This window comes from Bos mutus, chromosome X (genome assembly GCF_027580195.1).
Source record: "Bos mutus isolate GX-2022 chromosome X, NWIPB_WYAK_1.1, whole genome shotgun sequence".
In the NCBI taxonomy this organism is placed as follows: Eukaryota; Metazoa; Chordata; class Mammalia; order Artiodactyla; family Bovidae; genus Bos; species Bos mutus.
The window spans coordinates 83,796,103-83,822,533 of NC_091646.1; the positions used below are offsets into that span (position 1 = coordinate 83,796,103).

The 26,431-nt window shown below is 40.7% G+C and overlaps 1 protein-coding gene and 1 pseudogene across 1 annotated transcript in view; one reads left to right on the forward strand and one right to left on the reverse strand.

The window, feature by feature from the left end:
- Positions 1 to 26,431, reverse strand: part of ZC3H12B (zinc finger CCCH-type containing 12B) — a 607,141-nt gene that overhangs the window by 470,071 nt on the left and 110,639 nt on the right. The window lies entirely within an intron of this gene.
- On the forward strand, positions 16,804 to 25,826 carry LOC102272532 (polycomb group RING finger protein 6-like; annotated as a pseudogene).

Sequence of the window (26,431 nt, forward strand, 5' to 3'; positions counted from 1 at the left end):
AGATCCAGAAAAAGTCTTTGAAACAAATCAGCACCCATTTATGAATAAACTCTTCAAAAAATGGGCATAACATGAACCTACCTCAGCATAGTAAAGGCCATATATAATAAGCCTACAGCAAATATTATTCTCAATGGTGAAATACTGAAAGCATTCCCCCTAAGATCAGGAACAAGACAAGAGTGTCCACTTTTACCACTGCTATTCAACATAGTGCTGTTAGTCCTAGCTACAGCAATCAGAGAAGAAAAAGAAATAAAAGGAATCCAGATCAGAAAAGAGAAAGTAAAACTCTCACTGTTTGCAGATGACATGATATTTAATATAGAATATCTTAAAGATACTATCAGAAAATTACTAGAGCCAGTCAGTGAATTTAGTAAAGTCATAGGATATAAAATAAATACACAGAAATCACTTGCACTTCTACGTACTAACAATGAAAAATCAGCAAGAGAAATTAAGTAATCAATCGCATTCACCATTGAAACAAAAAGAATTAAATATCTAGAAATAAACTTACCTACGGAGAGAAAAGAACTGTACACAGAACATTATAAGACACTAATGAAAGAAATCAAAGATGACATAAACAGACAGAGAGATATTCCATGTTCCTGGGAGGGAGAATCAATATTGTTAAAGTGACTAGACTACCAAATGCAATCTACAGACTCAGTGTGATCTCTATCAAATTACAAATGGCATTTTTCACAGAACTAGAACAAAAATTTTGCAATTCATATGGAAACACAAAAGACCCTGAATAGACAAAGCAGTCTTGAGAAAGAAGAATGGAGCTGGAGAATTCAACCTTCCTGACTTCAGATTATACTACAAAGCTACAGTCACCAAGACAGTATGGTACTGGCACAAAAACAGAAATATGGACCAATGGAACAAGACAGAAACTCCAGAAAAAAAAATGCACTTATTGGTACCTTATTTTTTACAAAGGAGGCAAGACTACACAATAGGGCAAACACAACCTCGTCAATAAATGGTGCTGGGAAAACTGGACAGCTACATGTAAAAGAATGAAATTAGAACACTTCCTAACACCATACACAAAGATAAACTCAAAATGGGTTAAAGACCTAAATGTAAAGACCAGAACAACATAGGCAGTACACTAGACTACATAAATCAAAGCAAGATCTTCTATGACCCACCTCCTAGAGTAATGGAAATAAAAACAAAAGTAAACAAATAGGACGTGATTAAACTTAAATGCTTTTGCACAGCAAAGGAAACTATACACAAGGTGAAAAGGCAACCCTCAGAATGGGAGACAATAATAGCAAATGAAACAACTGACAAATAATTAATCTCCAAACTATACAAGCAGCACATGCAGCTCAATACCAGAGTGGGGGGGGGGGGGATCAAAAAATGGGGAAAAGAACTAAACAGACATTTCTCCAAAGAAGACATACAGATGTCTAACAAACACATGAAAAGATGCTCAACATCACTCATTATTAGAGAAATGCAAATCAAAACTACAATGAGATATCAGCTCACACTGGTCAGAATGGCCATCATCAAAAAGTCTACAGACAATAAATGCTGGAGAAGCTGTGGAGAAAAGGGAATGCTCTCGAACTGTTGGTGGAAATGTAAATTGATACAGTCACTATGAATATGGTATGGAGATTCCTTCAAAAACTAGAAATAAACCTACCATATGACCCAGAAATCCCACTCTTAGGCATATAACTTGAGAAAACCAAAATTGAAAAAGACACGTATCCCATTGCAGCACTATTTACAATAGCTAGAACATGGAAGCAACCTAGATGTCCATCGACAGATGAATGGATAAAGAAGTTGTGGTACATATACACAATGGAATATTACTCAGCCATAAAAAGGAACACATTTGAGTCAGTTCTAATGAGGTGGATGAACCAGAACCTAATATACAGAGTGAAGTAGGTCAGAAAGAGAAAGATAAATATTGTATACTAACAATCTAGAAAATATGGTATCTAGAAAAATGGTACTGAAGAATTTGTTTACAAAGCAGCAATGGAGAAACTGACATAGAGAATAGACATGGGGAGAAGGGAGTAGAGGGTGAGATGTATGGAAAGAGTAACACGGAAACTTACATTACCATATGTAAAATAGATAGCCAATGGGAATTTGTTGTATGGCCAGGAAACTCAAACAGGGGCTCTGTATCAATCTAGAGGGGTGAGATGGAAAGGGAGATGGGAGGGAGTTTCAAAAGGGAGGGGATATATTTATACCTATGGCTTATCCATGTTGAGCTTTGACAGAAAACAACAAAATTCTCTAAAGCAATTATCCTTCAATTAAAAATAAATAATTTTTTTAAAAAATTAATGATCCAAAAAAAAAAAAAAAAAATCATAGTAACGCTGCATCGCAAGGGAAAATGGTAGTTCTCCAGAAACAGTCAGTGAGAGATGCAATTTCTAGGTAGGTTTATAAGATGCCTGGGGCCCCCAAGGAGGAGAAAGGGATTTGGGGCTTTTGAAGAGGAGATAGGTGTTTGGAGTTCTCAAGAAGGAAAGAACAAATGTTTTGCTTTGTTTTCTACATTCCTTAGCAAGGATTATATTACAGCAATGTATCTTGCTTGAGGACCATTTCTCCTTCTTGAAAACCTTCTGACATCCTGTTATCTTAAAACGTATATTATGGGAGTGCGTCTGGCAAGAACTTTCTATTAGTTCTAATCCTGCTATCTTAGAATGTAAATTGTGGGAATGGGTCTAGTAAGATCTTTACAACCTTGAGACATTCTTTTGATGTATTGTAATAACCAATTTAAAAAGTATATAACTCCCTTGCTAAGACTAGCGAGTAGGGTACTCTCCACGCCCCCCCCATTCTTATGTCTATGTCAGAAGCTTCTTCTGTCCCTTTTTATACTTTAATAAAACTCTGCTAATGAATAAAGGTTTACTGAAATTTAAAAAAAAAAAAAAAAGCTCTTGTGGCGGATTCATTTTGATATTTGGCAAAACTAATATAATTATGTAAAGTTTAAAAATAAAATAAAATTTTAAAAAATTAAAAAAAAAAAAAGCTCTTGAGTGATCAAGCCTGGTCCCTGGTCCCAAAGCTAAATCTTCTCCTTTGGACAACATGAATCTGACATCATTCACTATAAGCTATCATCTTGGGGGCTTTTCCAGCATCCTCAGGACAGGGTAATAAATACTCAGAGGTCTAGCCTCTCTGCTTTCTCAGTATACACATTTTCTGCTTTACTTAACTCTCCAGTGTGCTTGTGTGAATGAAAGACACGCCCTGCACAAAGCAAATGATGAACACTGCTCTGTGGTTTCATGGTGCTTGGCAAGGACTGAAGGCAGCCCCAAAAAGGGGAGCATTATAGGGTTTATACAGGTTTATACAGACCTGCCAATGCCAAGAGACATCCAAGGTCCCTGCAAGGAGAGCGGCCAGAAATGGGCGAAGCATGTCTACCGAACTATCCTTTCTTGGTCAGCTTTGCCTGGTCTCTTTGACCATTTCATAATTGCGTGGGGAATTATAATATCAACTTAATATGCCAGATCATAGACTTTCAAGGGACTTGTGATCCATGCTGTTACTATGTACTTTTACTTAGACTCCAAGTATGGAAGCACCTATCCTTACTAGGAGCTGAAAGTTACAAGAGCATATTTGGGAGCGAGGCAGAGATCTAGCTCCAGAAACATCTCTCAGTCTAGAGGTCACTCTCTTAGCTGCCTGGCTCAGGGGCCAGAGACCTGAAAGTGAGTCTTTGTTATGGTTGTATCTCCGATTTATGTGGAGAGAAGTGCTGCTGAATGACCATGAGCTTTTTGAGGACACAGATGAGGAATTGCAGTATGTGGTAAGATTGCAATTACAATAGGCTTCTTCCTTTGATAGTGCTAGACCTTAACGGACCAGAGGAGGCTTTCTGGTAGCTTTTGTCTCAACTTCTTAGATATTCTTTTCTGTGGAATCTGTGGAAATGAACTGGAAGGATTGGCCCTAGTAGCTTGAGGACAAAAATCACTTTTTCCTCACTGGCCAACCCTCCATGACCTTTTTTGCTATACTGGTGCGGTGACACTCAGAAGGGACTTCTTGGTTGCTGTTTGTCCCTTTATGACTCAGCATTTCTACTGTGGTTTGGGTTTCCCTGGTGGCTCAGCTGGTAAAAAATCCACCTGCAATGTGGTAGACCTGGGTTTGATCCCTGGGTTGGGAAGATCCCCTGGCGAAGGGAAAGGCTACCCACTCCAGTGTTCTGGCCTAGAGAATTCCATGGACAGTCCATGGATTTGCAAAGGGTTGGACACAACTGAATGACTTTCACTTTTAGGATTATACTCAGGAAAGTGCACAGGCAAATGTAAGAGGGATGCTTCCCTGAGTAATCCTAGCTTGTGCAACATTCCAGGAAAGCTACTGTGCTCCACCCCAGGTAACATCAGAGGAAAAGGGCAAATCAGAGGGAGGAGCCAAGATGGCAGAGGAGTAGGACGGGGAGAACACTTTCTCCCCCACAAATTCATCAAAAGAGCATTTAAATGTCGAGTAAATTCCACAAAATAACTTCTGAATGCCGGCAGAGGACATCAGGCACCCAGAAAAGCAACCCAACTCTTCAAAAGGAGGTAGGAAAAAATATAAAAGACAAAAAAAGAGACAAAAGAGGGAGGGACGGAGTTCCGTCCTGGGAAGGGAGTCTTAAAAAGAGAGAAGTTTCCAAACACCAGGAAACCTTCTCACTGCCGAATCTGTGCTGAGCTTTGGAAGCACAGAGGGCAACTTAACAGGGAGAAAAAATAAATAAACAATTAAACTCGCAGATTGCGAGCCCTATGGTAACTCCCCCAGTGGAGAAGCAGCGCAGATGGCTGCACACGCCACTGGCAAGCGGGGGCTGGGCAGGGAAGCGCGACGTGGGCTGCATCGCTTAGAGTAAGAATCTGGCCTGAATACCCTGAGCGCTATCTGAGCGAAATAATTTGGGCTAGCAAACCAGACTGTGGGATATCTACCACACGAAAAGCCAGCCCTAATCTAAGACACCGCCAGGGCCGCACACGGAACAAAGGACTGAACAGAGATAGCCGGCTGCAGACCTTCCCCCTCTGGTGACAGGCAGCCAGAGCCAGAAGGGGGCAATTGCAGCCCCAGAGAGACATTATCTATAAAACTGTAAGCAGGCTTCTTTGCTAACTAAAACTTCTTGGGGGTCTGGACAGTCAACATCTGCCTGAGAAGGTGCGCCGGTTTTACACCCAGATAACCGAGTGGCAGGGAGGCGATAAGTCACAGCATTGGCGCTCGCCAAACACCTCATCACCTAAGCTGCTCGGGCCTGGGAAGAGCACAAAACGGAGGCCCAACTGAGTGTGCGCCTCTGAGGACTACCCGAGTGCCTGAACCTGAGCGGCTTGGATCTGGGAGGTACATGCAGCCCAGGGCCAGCCTCAGATTGTTCCCCGCAGAACAACCTAGAGCCTGAGCAGTGTGGGCAGGAAGGCTACACGCGCCATGAGCGGGGGCAGACCCAGTGTGGCTGAGGCACTGCGAGCACACGCCAGTGTTATTTGTTTGTAGCATCCCTCCCTCCCTCCCCACAGCGGGACTGAACAAGTGAGCCTAAAAAAAAACAACAAAAAAGTGTCCTCCACCGTCCCCTTTGTGTCAGGGCGGAAACCAGACACTGAAGAGACCAGCAAACAGAAGTTATAACAGAGGGAAACGCCTTGGAGATTAAAACCCTGTGGTTACTATGGACTACATAGGAAGGGGCCTATAGATCTTGAGAAATATAAGTCGGACCAAGGAACTAGCCAAAAATGAACTGAACCCACAATACTCACAAAAAAAAACAGAGAAAGTCCTAGATACATTTTTACTATTTTTACGATCATTCTTTCTTTTTTTTTAATTAAAAAAAAAAATTAAGTCCTCTATTGTTCCTTTAATTTTCACTTTTATAACCTATTACTTTGCAAAAAAAAAAAAAGACCCTATTTTTTTCTTCTTCAGCAAACTTCATATATATATAATTTTTTTCTTCTTTTCTTTAACATTGTATTTTGAAATTCCAAATTCTACTCTAGATTTTTAATTTTAGCTTTTTGGTATATGTTATCAATTTTTTACCTATAGTTTTTTTTTAATTTCTGTGACTTTTTTTTTTGTTTCTTTCTCTTCTTCTATTATATAACATTGTATATCTGAAATTCCAAACTCTACTCTAGACTTTTAATTTATGCTTTTTGGTATTTGATATCAATTTTCTACCTGTATTTTCTTTATAATTTTTTAATACATTGTTTGTTTTTGTTTGTTTGTTTTCTCTCTTTATTTTTCTTCTTCCTTTTTTTTAATATTGTATTTTTGAAATTCCAAACTCTACTCTAGATTTTTAATTTTTGCTTCTATGTATTTGTTACCAATTTTGTACATTTAAGAACCCAATCTTCAGGACCCATTTTTCACTAGGGAGCGAGATTACTGGCTTGACTGCTCTCTCTCCCTTTGGACTCTCCTTTTTCTCCCCCAGGTTGCCTGTGTCTCCTCCCTAACCCCTCTACTTTACCCAACTCTGTGAATTTCTGTGTGTTCCAGATGGTGGAGAACACTTAGGGAACTGATTACTGGCTGGATTTGTCTCCCTCCTTTTCATTCCCCCCTTTTATCCTTCTGGCCACCTCTGTCTCCTTCCTCCTTCTTCTCTTCTCTGTATAACTCCATGAACATCTCTGAGTGGTCCAGTTGTGGAGTGCACATAAGGAAGTGACTACTGGCTAGCCTACTCTCTCCTCTATTGATTCCACCTCATCTCATTTGGGTCACCTCTAACATCCACCTCCCTCTTCTCTTCTCCATGTAATGCTGTGAACCTCTCTGAGTGACCCTCACAGTAGAGAAACTTTTCATCTTTAATGTAGATGTTTTATCAATGGTGCTGTATAGAAGGAGAAGTTTTGAAACTACTGTAAAAATAAGACCGATAACTGGAAGCAGGAGGCTTAAGTCCAAATCCTGACTCCAGGGAACTCCTGACTCCAAGGAACATTAATTGACAGGAGCTTATCAAACGCCTCCATACCGACACTGAAACCAAGCACCACACAAGGGCCAACAAGTTCCAGGGCAAGACATACCAAGCAAATTCTCCAGCAACAAAGGAACACAGCCCTGAGCTTCAAGATACAGGCTGCCCAAAGTCACCCCAAAACCATAGACATCTCATAATTCATTACTGGACATTTCATTGCACTCCAGAGAGAAGAAATACAGCTCCACCCACCAGAACACCGACACAAGCTTCTCTAACCAGGAAACCTTGAGAAGCCACCTGTACAAACCCACACACAGTGAGGAAATGCCACAATAAAGAGAACTCCACAAACTACCAGAATACAGAAAGGACACCCTAAACTCAGCAATTTAAACAAGATGAAGAGACAGAGGAATACCCAGCAGATAAAGGAACAGGATAAATGCCCACCAAACCAAACAAAAGAGGAAGAGATAGGGAATCTACCTGATAAAGAATTCTGAATAATGATAGTGAATTTGATCCAAAATCTTGAAATCAAAATGGAATCACAGATAAATAGCCTGGAGACAAGGATTGAGAAGATGCAAGAAAGGTTTAACAAGGACCTAGAAGAAATAAAAAAGAGTCAATATATAATGAATAATGCAATAAATGAAATTAAAAACACTCTGGAGGCAACAAATAGTAGAATAACAGAGGCAGAAGATATGATTAGTGAATTAGAAGATAGAATGGTAGAAATAAATGAATCAGAGAGGATAAAAGAAAAACGAATTAAAAGAAATGAGGACAATCTCAGAGACTTCCAGGACAATATTGAACGCTACAACGTTCGAATCATAGGGGTTCTAGAAGAAGAAGACAAAAAGAAAGACCATGAGAAAATACTTGAGGAGATAATAGTTGAAAACTTCCCTAAAATGGGGAAGGAAATAATCACCCAAGTCCAAGAAACCCAGAGAGTCCCAAACAGGATAAACCCAAGGCGAAACACCCCAAGACACATATTAGTCAAATTAACAAAGATCAAACACAAAGAACAAATATTAAAAGCAGCAAGGGAAAAACAGCAAATAGCACACAAGGGAATTCCCATAAGGATAACAGCTGATCTTTCAATAGAAATTCTTCAAGCCAGGAAGGAATGGCAAGACATACTTAAAATGATGAAAGAAAATAACCTACAGCCCAGATTATTGTACCCAGCAAGGATCTCATTCAAGTATGAAGGAGAAATCAAAAGCTTTTCAGACAAGCAAAAGCTGAGAGAATTATGCACCACCAAACCAGCTCTCCAACAAATACTAAAGGATATTCTCTAGACAGGAAACACAAAAACGGTGTATAAATTCGAACCCAAAACAATAAAGTAAATGGCAACAGGATCATACTTATCAGTAATGACCTTAAACATAAATGTGTTGAATGCCCCAACCAAAAGACAAAGACTGGCTGAATGGATACAAAAACAAGACCCCTACATATGTTGTCTACAAGAGACCCACCTCAAAACAGGGGACACATACAGACTGAAAGTGAAGGGCTGGAAAAAAGATTTTCCATGCAAATAGGGACCAAAAGAAAGCAGGAGTAGCAATACTCATATCAGATAAAATAGACTTTAAAACAAAGGCTGTGAAAAGAGACAAATATGGTCACTACATAATGATCAAAGGATCAATCCAAGAAGAAGATATAACAATTATAAATATATATGCACCCAACATGGGAGCACCGCAGTATGTAAGACAAATGCTAACAAGTATGAAAGGAGACATTAACAATAACACAATAATAGTGGGAGACTTTAATACCCCACTCACACCTATGGATAGATCAACTAAACAGAAAATTAACAAGGAAACACAAACTTTAAACAATACAATAGGCCAGTTAGAGCTAATTGATATCTATAGGACATTTCATCCCAAAACAATGAATTTCACCTTTTTCTCAAGCACACATGGAACCTTCTCCAGGATAGATCACATCCTGGGCCATAAAGCTAGCCTTGGTAAATTCAAAAAAATAGAAATCATTCCAAGTATCTTTTCTGACCACAATGCAGTAAGATTAGATCTCAACTACAGGAGAAAAACTATTAAAAATTCCAACATATGGAGGCTGAACAACACGCTGTTGAATAACCAACAAATCACAGAAGAAATCAAGAAAGAAATCAAAATTTGCATAGAAACGAATGAAAATGAAAACACAACAACCCAAAACCTGTGGGACACGGTAAAAGCAGTCCTAAGGGGAAAGTTCATAGCAATACAGGCACACCTCAAGAAACAAGAAAAAAGTTAAATAAATAACCTAACTCTACACCTAAAGCAACTAGAAAAGGAAGAAATGAAGAACCCCAGGGTTAGTAGAAGGAAAGAAATCTTAAAAATTAGGGCAGAAATAAATGCAAAAGAAACAAAAGAGACCATAGAAAAAATCAACAAAACCAAAAGCTGGTTCTTTGAAAGGATAAATAAATTTGACAAACCATTAGCCAGACTCATCAAGAAACAAAGGGAGAAAAATCAAATCAATAAAATTAGAAACGAAAATGGAGAGATCACAACAGACAACACAGAAATACAAAGTATCATAAGAGACTACTATCAGCAATTATATGCCAATAAAATGGACAACGTGGAAGAAATGGACAAATTCTTTAAAAAGTACAACTTTCCAAAACTGGACCAGGAAGAAATAGAAAATCTTAACAGACCCATCACAACCACGGAAATTGAAACTGTAATCAGAAATCTTCCAGCAAACAAAAGCCCTGGTCCAGACGGCTTCACAGCTGAATTCTACCAAAAATTTAGAGAAGAGCTAACACCTATCCTGCTCAAACTCTTCCAGAAAATTGCAGAGGAAGGTAAACTTCCAAACTCATTCTATGAGGCCACCATCACCCTAATACCAAAACCTGACAAAGATCCCACAAAAAAAGAAAACTACAGGCCAATATCACTGATGAACATAGATGCAAAAATCCTTAACAAAATTCTAGCAATCAGAATCCAACAACATATTAAAAAGATCATACACCATGACCAAGTGGGCTTTATCCCAGGGATGCAAGGATTCTTCAATATCTGCAGATTAATCAATGTAATACACCACATTAACAAATTGAAAAATAAAAACCATATGGTTATCTCAATAGATGCAGAGAAAGCCTTTGACAAAATTCAACAACTATTTATGATAAAAACTCTTCAGAAAGCAGGAATAGAAGGAACATACCTCAACATAATAAAAGCTATATATGGCAAACCCACAGCAAACATTATCCTCAATGGTGAAGAATTGAAAGCATTTCTTCTAAAGTCAGGAGCAAGACAAGGGTGCCCACTTTCACCATTACCATTCAACATAGTTTTGGAAGTTTTGGCCACAGCAATCAGAACAGAAAAAGAAATAAAAGGAATCCAAATTGGAAAAGAAGAAGTAAAACTCTCACTATTTGCAGATGACATGATCCTCTACATAGAAAACCCTAAAGACTCCACGAGAAAATTACTAGAACTAATCAATGACTATAGTAAAGTTGCAGGATATAAAATCAACACATAGAAATCCCTTGCATTCCTATACACTAATAATGAGAAAACAGAAAGAGAAATTAAGGAAACAATTCCATTCACCATTGCAAAGGAAAGAATAAAATACTTAGGAATATATCTACCTAAAGACACTAAAGACCTATATATAGAAAACTATAAAACACTGGTGAAAGAAATCAAAGAGGACACTAATAGATGGAGAAATATACCATGTTCATGGATTGGAAGAATCAATATAGTGAAAATGAGTATACTACCCAAAGCAATTTATAGATTCAATGCAACCCCTGTCAAGCTACCAACGGTATTCTTCACAGAGCTAGAACAAATAATCTCACAATTTGTATGGAAATACAAAAAACCTCGAATAGCCAAAGCGATCTTGAGAACGAAGAATGGAACTGGAGGAATCAACCTGCCTGACTTCAGGCTCTATTACAAAGCCACAGTTATCAAGACAGTATGGTACTGGCACAAAGACAGAAATATAGATCAATGGAACAAAATAGAAAGCCCAGAGATAAATCCACGCACATATGGACACCTTATCTTTGACAAAGGAGGCAAGAATATACAATGGATTAAAGACAATCGCTTTAACAAGTGGTGCTGGGAAATCTGGTCAACCACTTGTAAAAGAATGAAACTAGAACACTTTCTAACACCATACACAAAGATAAACTCAAAATGGATTAAAGATCTCAATGTAAGACCAGAAACTATAAAACTCCTAGAGGAGAACATAGGCAAAACACTCTCCAACATACATCACAGCAGGATCCTCTATGACCCACCTCCCAGAATATTGGAAATAAAAGCAAAAATAAATGGGACCTAATTAACCTTAAAAGCTTCTGCACATCAAAGGAAACTATTAGCAAGGTGAAAAGACAGCCTTCAGAATGGGAGAAAATAATAGCAAATGAAGCAACTGACAAACAACTAATCTCAAAAATATAGAAGCAACTGCTACAGCTCAACTCCAGAAAAATAAATGACCCAATCAAAAAATGGGCCAAAGAACTAAATAGACATTTCTCCAAAGAAGACATACAGAGGGCTAACAAACACATGAAAAGATGCTCAACATCACTCATTATCAGAGAAATGCAAATCAAAACCACTATGAGGTACCATTTCACACCAGTCAGAATGGCTGCGATCCAAAAGTCTACAAATAATAAATGCTGGAGAGGGTGTGGAGAAAAGGGAAGCCTCTTACACTGTTGGTGGGAATGCAAACTAGTACAGCCACTATGGAGAACAGTGTGGAGATTCCTTAAAAAACTGGAAATAGAACTGCCTTATGATCCAGCAATCCCACTGCTGGGCATACACACTGAGGAAACCAGAAGGGAAAGAGACATGTGTACCCCAATGTTCATCGCAGCACTGTTTATAATAGCCAGGACATGGAAGCAACCTAGATGTCCATCAGCAGATGAATGGATAAGAAAGCCGTGGTACATATACACAATGGAGTATTACTCAGCCATTAAAAAGAATACATTTGAATCAGTTCTAATGAGGTGGATGAAACTGGAGCCTATTATACAGAGTGAAGTAAGCCAGAAGGAAAAACACCAATACAGTATACTAACGCATATATATGGAATTTAGAAAGATGGTAACAATAACCCAGTGTACGAGACAGCAAAAGAGACACTGATGTGTAGAACAGTCTTATGGACTCTATGGGAGAGGTAGAGGGTGGGGAGATTTGGGAGAATGGCATTGAAACGTGTAAAATATCATGTATGAAACAAGATGCCAGTCTAGGTTCGATGCATGATACTGGATGCTTGGGGCTAGTGCACTGGGACGACCCAGAGGGATGGTATGGGGAGGGAGGAGGGAGGAGGGTTCAGGATGGGGAACACATGTATACCTGTGGTGGATTCATTTTGATATTTGGCAAAACTAATACAATTATGTAAAGTTTAAAAATAAAATAAAATTAAAAAAAAAAAAAAAAGAAAGGGCAAATCAAACAAAGGTCTTGTTAGTATGGAACTAAATCAATTTGAGATGCCATCAGGTCTACTGGTGCATCTCCACCTTGCCTCAGTGGTAGAACCAGGAGGGATGAGTAAGGCACCTGTGTCAGCAAGGGACAGACTAAGCCCAACTAGGGAAGGAAAGCTTTGGTGGAAAGTCTGTCTACAGTCCCATCTAGAGCAGGGAGAGATGCCTCCGATGGAAAGAAGCCATGGCTGTGGATGCCGCTTTTTTCTCTCTTACAGATAGGCGTTAACAGTTCCAGAACCACTCATTTAAAATGTATTTTTAAAAACTGGCACATGTTTGATCTCCCAAATTTAAAAAAGACACGCCTGATCTTCTGTGATACTGAATGGCCATGGTATTCTTTGGAAGACAGGGAACACTGGCTTGTTGAAGGGTCTCAATTATAATACTGTTTTACAATTAGACCAGTTCTGTAGAAACAAGAGAAATGGGTAGAAGTGATATATTTGTTGCTCTTTATCTCTCTGCCAGGCATGCCAGACCTGTGTCCTAAGGATACAGATTTGGCTGTAAAGCTTTCAACTCCTTCCTGTCCTCTTACTCTGCCTCTGCCTCTGCCTTTGTATCTGGGGCTCACAACTGAGCAAGCTGAGGGTAAAGGAACCCCTCCAGGAAGGGTTGCCTCAGTCTCAATAGAAGTTTAAACAACCCCAGTTCCAATGCAGCCTCAGACTACTTTGGTTTCAATAGGAACTCAGACAGCCAAAGTAGAGGAGGTGAAAACAACCAAAATTAAGGGTAAAATACAAGATAGAGAAGAGAATGAGAAAGAGGATGATGATGAGAAAAAGCAGGCTTCTCTAATTTATCCCTGGGGGCATATATGAAAGGTAGCTAGAAGGGCTGAGGAATAGACACACAACTTACCTCCCTTTCAGGAGGCCCCCACTGGGAAAAATAACCAATCCATAAAAATCCATAAGCCCTTTTCTTACTCAGTGGTAAGAAAGAGAGATCTGGGAGACTATTTAGAGGACAAAAAAAGTACATAAAAACCTTTACAGGGCTAATTTTACTTTATGAGCTTACTTGGAGAGATGTAATACATGTCTTGGGACAGATGCTGACCCCTGACTCAAAAACTCGAGTTTGGGGGGAAGCTACTACTTTTGGAGATAAATGACTTGAACGTGAGACAAGGAGAGAGAGGGAACATGGAATAGCCCTTTCCTTCCTACTGGGGGCCAAATAGTTCCCAAAGCAGAGCCACTTTGCTGGATGTATTCTTGGACTCAAGCAAGCACACGCTGAGACCTAAGACTATGCTAAGTTGGCTGACATAGAACAGGGAGAGAAGGAAACTCCTGGTAAATTCTTAAATAGACTATGGGAGGCACTCCGCAAGTTTACTGACATTGATCTCAAAATTACAAAGGTAGAAATGACCTTATAAGGTAGATTTCTCACTCACTCAGCTCCAGATATCCACCATAAGTTACAAAAACAGGCATTTGGGCCAAATATGTCTTTAGAAAAACTGTTGTACCTGGCTCAGATGGTATATCATGGTAGAGAATATGAGGAGGAAAATAGGAGGAGAAAAAGAACTAGGAAAAAAACTGAAGCCCCAACAAAGGCTGTTAGATCCACTCTGAAACAGCCTGAGAAAAATGTCCAGAGGGACCCAGATGAAAATGAATGGACTCGTTATTAGTGTGAAAAGGAGGGGCATCTCGAGCAGAATTGCCCTCAGGCATCTAAGCTGCTCCTGGCTTCATGTCTGGTCTACAAAGGACCATACTGGAGAAGAGACTACCCTCCAAGGTGTAGGCCCCAGGGGTCAGACTCTAGATAATTGGGACTGAAGGTGCCCAGGGGTCCCCACACAATCTCCCATCCTAATAACACCTGAGGAACCCTGGATATCAATAACCGTGGGGAGCGGGGGCGGCGAATCAGTCAGTTTTCTTTTGGACGCTGGGGCAACTTTCTCTGTGCTCACTAAAGCTCCTGGCCTGCTTTCTCCTGATCCACTACCATAATGGGAGTGTCAGGACGAGCCAAACGCTATTATTTCAGTCATTCTTTAAGGTGCAACTGGGACTCTGCTATTTTCGCATGAGTTTCTGATCATTCCAGAGTCTCCCTTACCCCTTCTGGGGAGGGATATACTAAACAAGGTCCATGCCTCTGTTTTCATGAATATGGAGCCTGTTTTTTCTCTCATATTAATTGAACAAAATGTAAATTATAAAGTGTGGGCTGATGGAAAAACTGTGGGTCAAGCATAAAATGCTGTTCCTGTCATTATCAAGCTCAAAGACCCTCATTTTTTCCACATCAAAAGCAGTAGCCACTAAAGCCCAAGTTTAAGGAATGATTAAAACCCATCATTGAAAATTTAAAGGAACAGGGGCTATTAATTCCTTGTAATAGCCCATGCAACACTCCTATTTTGGGTGTTAAAAAAAGTCAAATGATAAATGGAAACTTGTTCAAAACATACAAATAATTGATGCCTAATCCTTATACTTTATTGTCTGAAATTCCTAAATGAGCCAAACATTACTTTAAGACAATTGAGAGGATTGTTGGGCATTACAGGCTACTGCTACATTTGGATTCTGGGTTATGGGGAACTTACCCAGCCTTTGTATAAACTTATAACTGAGACTCAGGAGGCCCAAACTGACAAGCTAGTTTGGTTCCCAGAGACTCAAAAGGCTTTTAAGACTCTTCAAACTGCTCTCTTGCAGGCTCCTGCTTTGAGTTTGCCCACAGGATCAGAGTTTAGTTTGTTTGTTACTGAAAAAACAGGCTATGGGCATATAGGTTAAGTGTAATTGCTACTATTGTTTTGCTAATGCCTAAAGCTCATAAGTTTACTAATGGGCAAAATCTTACTGTACTGACTGATGTAAGGGGGATCTTAAACACTAAAGTTCAGAATGACAATGGTTCTGCCTTTAAAGCTACTGTAACTCAAGGGGTATCAAAAGCTCTGGCAATAGAATACCATTTACACTGTTCCTGGAGACCCAAATCCTCAGGACAGTTGAAAAGGCTAATGACGTTAGTAAGAGGTATCTGCATAAGCTATCTCAGGAAACACAAGACAGTTGGTTTAAAGTTTTACCCATAGTTTTAATGAGGGCTTGAACTGCCCCTAAAAAAAGGGGACTGTCTCTATGGCAGACCGTTTTTGTGCACATTGTCATAGATCCGGAAGACTTAGAATTAACTATGTGACTCAACTATCAGCTTTTCAAGAGACATTAGGAGAACTCCAGGAGGAGACCCCTGACCCAGCCTCCATAATCGGTCTAATTGCTGTGTCTGCAGATCACTCCCCTCATCAGTTGAAGACTTCCATGGTGGGTTTCTCCATTTCAAGGAAAAGACTTTCTTCAACTTTGTCAATATCTTCACCAACAATAATTACTTGTGATGCCTCTCTAATTTGATGACATCTAGCAACCCTAAGCGCAGGCACTGCTCCTTACCTTGGACGAGGGGTATCTCCTCACGGCCGCCCCTCCTGACATTGAACATGGAACAGCTCCTCTCGGCCCTCCTGCACCTGCACAGCCACGGCTCCTTGGACGTGGGGTTGCTCCTCCCGGCCGCCACCCCTGGCATCGGGCATAGGGTAGCGCCTCCCAAACACTGCTCCTGACCTCTGGTGGTGGATAGTGCCTCCGGGCCTCCGCCCTTGGCCTCGGGTGGGGCATAGTGACTACTGGCCACCGCCCCTGACCTCCGGTGGTGGGTAGTGGCTCTGGGCCTCCACCCCTGGCATCAGGCTTGGGGTAGCCATTCTGGGCCGCTGCCCCTGGCGTTGGGCGTGGGGTAGCGCCTCCCGGCCACTGCCCCTGACCTCGGGCAGGGAGTAGCTCCTCTCTGCCATGTGGCTGCATGGGTGCAGGAAGGTCGAGAGGAGCTACTCCATATTCAAGATTAGGAGGGGCAGCCATGAGAAGATACCCCTCCTCCAAGGTAAGGAGCAGTGGCTGCGCTTTGCTGGAGCAGCTGTGAAGAGATACCCCACATCCAAGTTAAGAGAAACCCAAGTAAGACAGTAGGTGTTGCGAGAGGGCATCAGAGGGTAGACACACTGAAACCATAATCACAGAAAACTAGTCAACCTAATCACACAGACCACAGCCTTGTCTAACTCAATGAATCTAAGCCATTCCCTGTAGGGCCACTGAAGATGGGCAGGTCATGGTGGAGAGGTCAGACAGAATATGGTCCACTGGAGAAGGGAATGAAAAACCACTTCAGTATTCTTGCATTGAGAACCCCATGAAAAGTATGAAAAGGCAAAATGATTGGATACTGAAGGAGGAATTCCCCAGGTTGGTAGGTCCCCAATATGCTACTGGAGATCAGTGGAGAAATAACTCCAGAAAGAATGAAAGGATGGGGCCAAAGCAAAAACAATACCCAGTTGTGGATGTGACTGGTGATAGAAGCAAGGCCCGATGCTGTAAAGAGCAATATTGCATAGGAACGTGAAATGTTAAGTCCATGAGTCAAGGCAAATTGGAAGTGGTCAAACAAGAGAAGACAAGAGTGATATTGACACTCTAGGAATCAGCGAACTAAAACAGACTGGAATGCGTGAATTTAACTCAGATAACCATTATATATGCTGTTATAATATATATATTATATAATATTATATATTATATAATTAATATATAATATAATATTTAATATTATATTTATTAATATAATTAAATCATATTATATAATGTATATAATATAAACATTATATATATTCCTGTGGGCAGGAATCACTTAGAAGAAATGGAGTAGACATCATGGTCAACAAAAGAGTCCGAAATGCAGTACTTGGATGCAATCTCAAAAACGAGAGAATGATCTTTGTTCGTTTCCAAGGAAAACCATTCAATATCACAGTAATCCAAGCCTATGCCCCGACCAGTAATGCTGAAGAAGCTGAAGTTGAATGGTTCTATGAAGACCTATAAGACCTTTTAGAACTAACACCCAAAAAAGATGTCCTTTTCATTATAGGGGACTGGAATCCTAAAGTAGGAAATTAAGAAACACCTGGGGTAACAGGCAAATTTGGCCTTGGAATAAGAAATGAAGTGGGGCAAAGGAGAACAGAGTTTAGCCAAGAGAATGCACTGGTCATAGCAAACACCCTTTTCCAACAACACAAGAGAAGACTGTACACATGGACATCACCAGGTGGACAACACCAAAATCAGATTGATTATATTCTTTGCAGCCAAAGATGGAGAAGCTCTACACAGTTAGCAGAAATAAAACCAGGAGCTGCCTGTGGCTCAGATCATGAACTCCTTATTGCCAAATTCAGACTGAAATTGAAGAAAGTAGGGAAAACAACTAGACCATTCAGGTATGATCTAAATCAAATCCCTTATGATTATAAAGTGGAAGTGAGAAATAGATTTAAAGGACTAGATCTGATGGATAGAGTGATGAACTATGGCCAGAGGTTCATGACACTGTACAGGAGACAGGGATCAAGACCATCCCCATGGCAAAGAAATGCAAAAAAGCAAAACGGCTCTCTGAGGAGGCCTTACAAATAGCTGTGAAAAGAATAGAATCCAAAAGCAAAGGAGAAACGGAAAGATATAAGCATCTGAATGCAGAGTTCCAAAGAATAGCAAGGAGAGACAGAAAGCCTTCATCAGTGATCAGTGCAAAGAAATAGAGGAAAACAAAAGAATGAGTGAGTAGAGATCTCTTCAAGAAAATTAGAGATACCAAGGGAATATTTCACGCAAAGATGAGTTCAATAAAGGACAGAAATGGCATGGACCTAACAGAAGGAGAAGTTATTAAGAAGAGGTGGCAAGAATACACAGAATAACTGTGAAGAAAGATCTTCATGACCAAGATAATCACAAGGTGTGATCACGCACCTAGAGCCAGACATCCTGGAATGTGAAGTTAAGTGGGCCATAGAAAGCATCACTACGAACAAAGCTAGTGGAGGTGATGGAACTTCAATTGAGCTATTTCAAATCCTGAAAGATGATGCTGTGAAAGTGCTGCACTCAATATGCCAGCAAATTTGGAAAACTCAGCAGTGGCCACAGGACTGGAAAATGTTCATTTTCATTCCAATCCCAAAGAAAGGCAATGTCAAAGAATGTTCAAACCACCGCACAATTGCACTCATCTCACTCGCTAGTAAAGTAATTCTCAAAATTCTCTCAGCCAGGCTTCAGCAACACGTGAACCATGAACTTCCAGATGTTCAAGCTGGATTTAGAAAAGGCAGAGGAACCAGAGATAAAACTGCCAACAATTGCTGGATCATGGAAAAAGCAACGGAGTTCTAGAAAAACATTTATGGACTATGCCAAAGCCTTTGACTGTGGAGATCACAATAAACTGTGGAAAATTCTTCAAGAGATGGGAATACCAGACCACCTGACCTGTCTCTTGAGAAACCTATATGCAGGTCAGGAAGAAACAGTTGTAACTGGAGATGGAACAACAGACTGGTTCCAAATAGCAAAAAGAGAATGTCAAGGGTCTATATTGTCACCAGGCTTATTTAATATAAATGCAGAGTACATCATGAGAAATGCTGGGCTGGAAGAAGCACAAGCTGGAATCAAGATTGCCAGGAGAAATATCAATAACCTCAGATGTGCAGATGACCCCACCCTTATTGCAGAAAGTGAAGAGGAACTCAAAAGCCTCTTGATGCAAGTGAAAGAGGAGAGTGAAAAAGTTGGCTTAAAGCTCAACATTCAGAAAATGAAGATCATGTCATCTGGTCCCATCACTTCATGGGAAATAGATGTGGAAACAATGGAAACAGTGTCAGACTTTGCTTTGGGGGCTCCAAAATCACTGCAGATGGTGATTGCAGCCATGAAATTAAAACACGCTTACTCTTTGGAAGGAAAGTTATGACCAACATAGATAACATATTCAAAAGCAGAGACATTACTTTGCCCACAAAGGTCCGTCTAGTCGAGACTATGGTTTTTCCAGTGGTCATGTATGGATGTGAGAGTTGGACTGTGAAGAAAGCTGAGTGCCAAAGAATTGATGCTTTTGAACTGTGGTGTTGGAGAAGACTCTTGAGAGTCCTTTGGACTGCAAAGACTTCCAACCAATCCATACTAAAGGAGACCATTCCTGGGTGTTCTTTGGAAGGACTGATGTTAAAGCTGAAACTCCAATACTTTGGCCACCTCATGTGAACAGTTGACTCATTGGAAAAGACTCTGATGCTGGGAGGGATTGGGGGCAGGAAGAGGAGTGGACGACAGAGGATGAGATGGCTGGATAGCATCATTGACTCGATGGACATGAATTTGGGTGAACTCCGGGAGCTGGTGATGGACAGGGAGGCCCGGCATGCTGCAATACATGGAGTCGCAAAGAGTCGGACACGACTGAGTGACTGAACTTAACTGAACTGAGCGATCCTAAGATGAATTGGTATAATACTTTGTACCTTAACTATAGATATAATGTGATATTTAATCTTGATTATGTTTTAACTTTGTGTAATGTCTATTTTCCTTATATCTGCAATTGTATAATGCAGTTTGTTTCTAACCTTCTGAAAGCTTTTTTTTTAATACATTTATTTTAATTGGAGGCTAATTACTTTACATTATTGTATTGGTTTTGCCATAGATCAACAAGAATCCGCCTTCAGTTCACTTCACTTCAGTTCAATCGCTCAGTCATGTCTGACTCTTTGCGACCCCATGAATCAGAGTGCGCCAGGCCGCCTTGTCCATCACCAACTCCCGGAGTTCACTCAGACTCACGTCCATCGAGTCAGTGATGCCATCCAGCCATCTCATCCTCTGTCATCCCCTTCTCCTCCTGCCCCCAATCCCTCCCAGCATCAGAGTCTTTTCCAATGAGTCAACTCTTCACATGAGGTGGCCAAAGTACTGGAGTTTCAGCTTTAGCATCATTCCTTCCAAAGAAATTCCAGGGCTGATCTTCTTCAGAATGGACTGGTTGGATCTCATTGCAGTCCAAGGGACGCTCAAGAGTCTTCTCCAACACCACAGTTCAAAAGCATCAATTCTTCAGTGCTCAGCTTCCTTCACAGTCCAACTCTCACATCCATACATGACCACTGGAAAAACCATAGCCTTGACTAGACAGACCTTTGTTGGCAAAGTAATGTCTCTGCTTTTCAATATGCTATCTAGGTTGGTCATAACTTTCCTTCCAAGGAGTAAGCCTCTTTTAATTTCATGGCTGCAGTAACCACCTGCAGTGATTTTGGAGCCCAAAAGAATAAAGTCTGACACTGTTTCCACTGTTTCCCCATCTATTTCCCATGAAGTGGTGGGACCAGATGCCATGATCTTCATTTTCTGAATGTTGAGCTTTAAGCCAACTTTTTCACTCTCCACTTTCACTTTCATCAAGAGGCTTTTTAGTTCCTCTTCACTTTCTGCCATAAGGGTGGGGTTATCTGCATATCTGAGGTTATTGATATTTCTCCCGGCAATCTTGATTCCAGCTTCTGCTTCTTTCAGCCAAGCATTTCTCATGATGTACTCTGCATACAAGTTAAATAAGCAGGGTGACAATATACAGCCTTGACGTTCTCCTTTTGCTATTTGCAACCAGTCTGTTGTTCCATGTCCAGTTCTAACTCTTTCTTCTGACTTGCATATGACGTCCCTGGTGGCTCAGATGGTAAAGCGTCTGCCTACAATGTGAGAGATCTGGGTTTGATCCCTGGGTTGGGAAGATTCCCTGGAGAAGGAATTGGCAACCCACTCCAGTACTCTTGCCTTGAAAATCCCATGGACGGAGGAGCTTTGTGCAGGCTACTATCCATGGGGCTGCAAAGAGTCAGGCACGACTGAGCGACTTCATTTTCACTTTCTTTTTTCGACCTGCATATAGGTTTCTCAAGAGGCAGGTCAGGTGGCCTGGTATTCCCATCTCTTGAAGAATTTTCCACAGTTTATTGTGATCCACACAGTCAAAGGCTTTGGCATAGTCAATAAAGCAGAAATAGATGTTTTTCTGGAACTCCCTTGCTTTTTCGATGATCCAGCAGATGTTGGCAATTTGATCTCTGGTTTCTATGACTTTTCTAAAACCAGCTTGAACTTCTGGAAGTTCACGGTTCATGTATTGCTGAAGCCTGGCTTGGAGAATTTTGAGAATTACTTTCCTAGCGTGTGAGATGAGTGCAATTGTGTGGTAGTTTGAGCATTCTTTGACATTGCCTTTCTTTGGGATTGGAATGAAAAATGGACCTTTTCTAGTCCTGTGGCCACTGCTGAGTTTTCCAAATTTGTTGGCATATTGAGTGCAGCACTTTCACAGCATCTGCCTTATGACCCAGCAATCCCACTACTGGGCCTACACACCAAGGAATTCAGAATTGAAAGAGACACGTGCACCCCAATGTTCATCACAGCACTGTTTATAATAGCCAGGACATGGAAGCAACCTAGATGTCCATCAGCAGATGAATGGATAAGAAAGCTGTGGTACGTATAGACAGTGAAAGCTTTTAGGTTACAAATGGTTGTCCAGGCTCCTATGAGTGCCACAGCCTCCTCCAACGATTACTTGGGGCTCCTGGATCAGAGACCCTCAATATGAAAGTTAGAATAATTCGTTGCCTCAATAATTTAAGGACAATGCCCGTCAACAGCAGGAGGTAGTTATGGAATGAAAATGACGCCCCTTTCTCCTGGCAATATAATTCTCCTAAAAGAAAAGTGGGGGTGAGAGAGTCAATTTCTAGGTAGGTACATAAGAAATCTGGGGTCCCGGAGGAGGAGAAAGGGGTCTGAGGCTTTCAAAGAGGAGATAGTGGTCTGGAGTTCTCAAGGAGGAAAGGACAAGTTTTTTTTTTTTTTTTTTTCCCTCTATCTTCCTTAATAAGGACTATATAACAGCAATGTATCCTGCTTGAGGACAGTCTCTCCTTCTTGAAAACCTTCTGACTAATCCTGTTCTCTTAAAATGTATATTACGGGAGTTGTTCTGGCAAGATATTTCTATTGTTAGTTCTAATCCTATCATCTTAAACAACAGAATGGGAAAGACTAGATATCTCTTCAAGAAAATTAGAGATACCAAGGGAACATTTCACACAAAGATGGGCTTGATAAAGGACAGAAATGGTATGGACCTAACAGAAGCAGAAGATATTAAGAAGAGGTGGAAAGAATACACAGAACAACTGTACAAAAAAAGATCTTAAAGACCAAGATAATCACGATGGTGTGATCATGCACCTAGAGCCAGACATCCTTGAACGTGAAGTCAAGTGGGCCTTAGAAAGCATCACTACGAACAAAGCTAGCGGAGGTGATGGAATTCCAGTTGAGCTATTCCAAATCCTGAAAGACGATGCTGTGAAAGTGCTGCACTCAGTATGCCAGCAAATTTGGAAAACTCAGCAGTGGCCACAGGACTGGAAAAGGTCCGTTTTCATTCCAATCCCAAAGAAAGGCAATGTCAAAGAATGCTCAAACTACTGCACAATTGCACTCATCTCACACGCTAGTAAAGTAATGCTCAAAATTCTCCAAGCAAGGCTTTAGCAAAGCTGAACCGTGAACTTCCAGATATTCAACCTGGTTTTAGAAAAGGCAGAGGAACCAGAGATCAAATTGCCGACATCCGCTGGATCATCAAAAAAGCAAGGGAATTCCAGAAAAACATCTATTTCTGCTTTATTGACTATGCCAGAGTCTTTGACTGTGTGGATCACAATAAACTGTGGAAAATTCTTCAAGAGGTGGGAATACCAGACCACCTGACATGCCTCTTGAGAAACCTATATGCAGGTCAGGAAGCAACAGTTAGAACTGGACATGGAACAACAGACTGGTTCTAAATAGGAAAAGGAGTACGTCAAGGCTCTATATTGTCACCCTGTTTATTTAACTTATATGCAGAGTACATCATGAGAAATGCTTGGCTGAAAGAAGCAGAAGCTGGAATCAAGATTGCTGGGAGAATATCAATAACCTCAGATATGCAGATGACACCACCCTTATGGCAGAAAGTGAAGAGGAACTAAAGAGCCTCTTGATGAAAATGAAAGAGGAGAGTGAAAAAGTTGGCTTAAAGCTTAACATTCAGAAAACGAAGATCATGGCATCTGGTCCCATCACTTCATAGGAAATAGATGGGGAAACAGTGGAAACAGTGTCAGACTTTATTTTTGGGGGCTCCAAAATCACTGCAGATGGTGACTGCAGCCATGAAATTAAAAGAGGCTTACTCCTTGGAAGGAAAGTTATGACCAACCTAGATAGCACATTGAAAAGCAGAGACATTACTTTGCCAACAAAGGTCTGTCTAGTCAAGGCTATGGTTTTACCAGTGGTCATGTATGGATGTGAGAGTTGGACTGTGAAGGAAGCTGAGCACTGAAGAATTGATGCTTTTGAACTGTGGTGTTGGAGAAGACTCTCGAGAGTCCCTTGGACTGCAATGAGATCCAACCAGTCCATTCTGAAGAAGATCAGCCCTGGAATTTCTTTGGAAGGAATAATGCTAAAGCTGAAACTCCAGTACTTTGGCCACCTCATGAGAAGAGTTGACTCATTGGAAAAGACTCTGATGATGGGAGGAATGGTGGGCAGGAGAAGAAGGGGACGACAGAGGATGAGATGGCTGGACGGCATTACTGACTCGATGGACGTTAGTCTGAGTGAACTCCAGGAGTTGGTGATGGACAGCAAGGCCTGGCATGCTGCAATTCATGACGTCACAAAGAGTCAGGCAGGACTCAGCGACTGAACTGATCACCTTAAAATATGAATTGTAGGAGTGGGTCTACTAAGATATTTACAACCTCGAGACATTCTTTTGATTTATTGTAATAACCATTTTAAAAAGTATATGACTTCCTTGCTAAGACTAGTGAAGGGGGGCACTCCCAACCCACTTCTAATGTCTATGTCAGAAGCTTTCTCTGTCCCTTTTTATACTTTAATAAAACCCTGCTACATAAAAGCTCTTGAGTGATCAAGCCTGGTCCGTGGTCCCAAAGCTAAGTCTTCTTTGGAGATCATGAATCTGACATTGTTCATGGTAAGCTATCAACAGAATATGATGATCCAACTTTCGTAATTTAAAATAGCTGTCATTAAGAAATTTGATCACTCTACTTTTGGCCTGGAGGGGATCCCTGTAGTAGTTGCAGACAACAACGGTGCTGCCATGGCCCAGGGAGTCACAGCCATGCTGCCCCAACCTTCCATCCCCCCTCCTGCCCTCACCCCAGAGCCCAAAGTAGATGAGGAGGGCCTGCCGCTTCTGCCCAAGACAGGGGCTCCAGGCTGCTCAGACTCCCTTTTCCCTGCTTGAGCTGCAGCCTGGGTGCAGCCTCGGCTGCTTGAGGGGAGGCTTCAAGAATGGCGATGAGGAATTGGAAGAGGATGAGGACCTTGAAGAGGAAGAACAGGAGGAAGAGATGAATCACTTCCTGCTGAGGCTGAAGTGGTGCCAGCCAGACGCTCAGAAGGAGGAGGAGCACCTGATTAATCTCTCTGAGCCAGCCCCGTATATCTTGTGTTCCATTTGCAAAGGTTACTTAATAAATGCAACTACCATAACAAAATGTCTTCATACATTTTGTAAAAACTGCATTGTAAGACACATTTGCTATAGCAACAGATGTCCAAAATACAACATAGAAGTACATCAGACACAATGTCTTTACCACATAAGGTTGGACCAAGTGTTACAAGACATAGTGTACAAATTAGTGATCAGTCTAAGAGAAAAAAGCAAATGCATGATTTCTATAAAGAAAGGGGTCTAGAAACACCTAAAGCTGTTGTTCCACAGCCAGTCCTTTCAAACAAAAGAAAAACTTAAAAAGTCTTAAAATGAATGTTTCCTATTCCACCTGAACTTGATATGTCTTTATTACTAAAGTTTACTGGTGTTGATGAAGGCACAGGACATTTTAAGCCACTGGAAAAGAAGTTTGTCTGAATTTTGCAAGAAGCAACTATTGGACATGTAGGAAAATTCCTCAGAAGAAAAAGAAAAATGTGTCTTGATTCAGCTTGTCAGGTAGATATCATCTGTGGTGATCACTTGTTAGAGAGTATCAAACTCTAAAGGAAACATGACATGTAATAGGTGATGCAGCAATGCAGGATGGTCTGCTGATCCTTCATTATGGACTTATGGTTTCTTTTTTGAAAATTACTTGGATGATTCTAACGGTATCTAACAGTAGAAGGGAAACAAAATAAGACACTTCTGCAGGATTGCAGTCTCACCAAAGATTTTCATGAAACGTGTAATTGCTATCACTTTGTGCTGTTTGAGACATAACTGATCTATTTTCAGCAAAAAGAATCATGGATTTATAAATACAACTTGGAATGATAGAATGCATCTGTTTTACTAGAGACTACATGTAAAAAGCTTCCATAGCTCATGGGGAAAATTTGTAAAGCATTGAATTTTTATGATTTCAGATACTTTGACATTGATTTTGTTTCCTAATCGAGGTAAATCAGTTAGTTACTGTTTGTCTTCATGGAGCCACACCACTTTCCAGTTGGTTCAGATTCTGCTCTCTTCAATGGCATCAGTTTTGCAGTCATCCTTTTGGAAAATGTGTGCTTTTGAACTGAAAATTTAAAGCCAGGCTTTGTTAAATTACAAAATGTACCTCCTAAAAAACACCAAAATTTCTCTCCTTATGTCTGTTACTATTTGTTTTATGTATTTGGGTCTTCCTATATGTACCTCTATGTTTGTTTTATGGATTTGGGTCTTCCTATATGTACCTAAATGTACCTCTTAAAAAACACCAACATTTCTCTCCTTATGTCTGTTACTATTTGTTTTA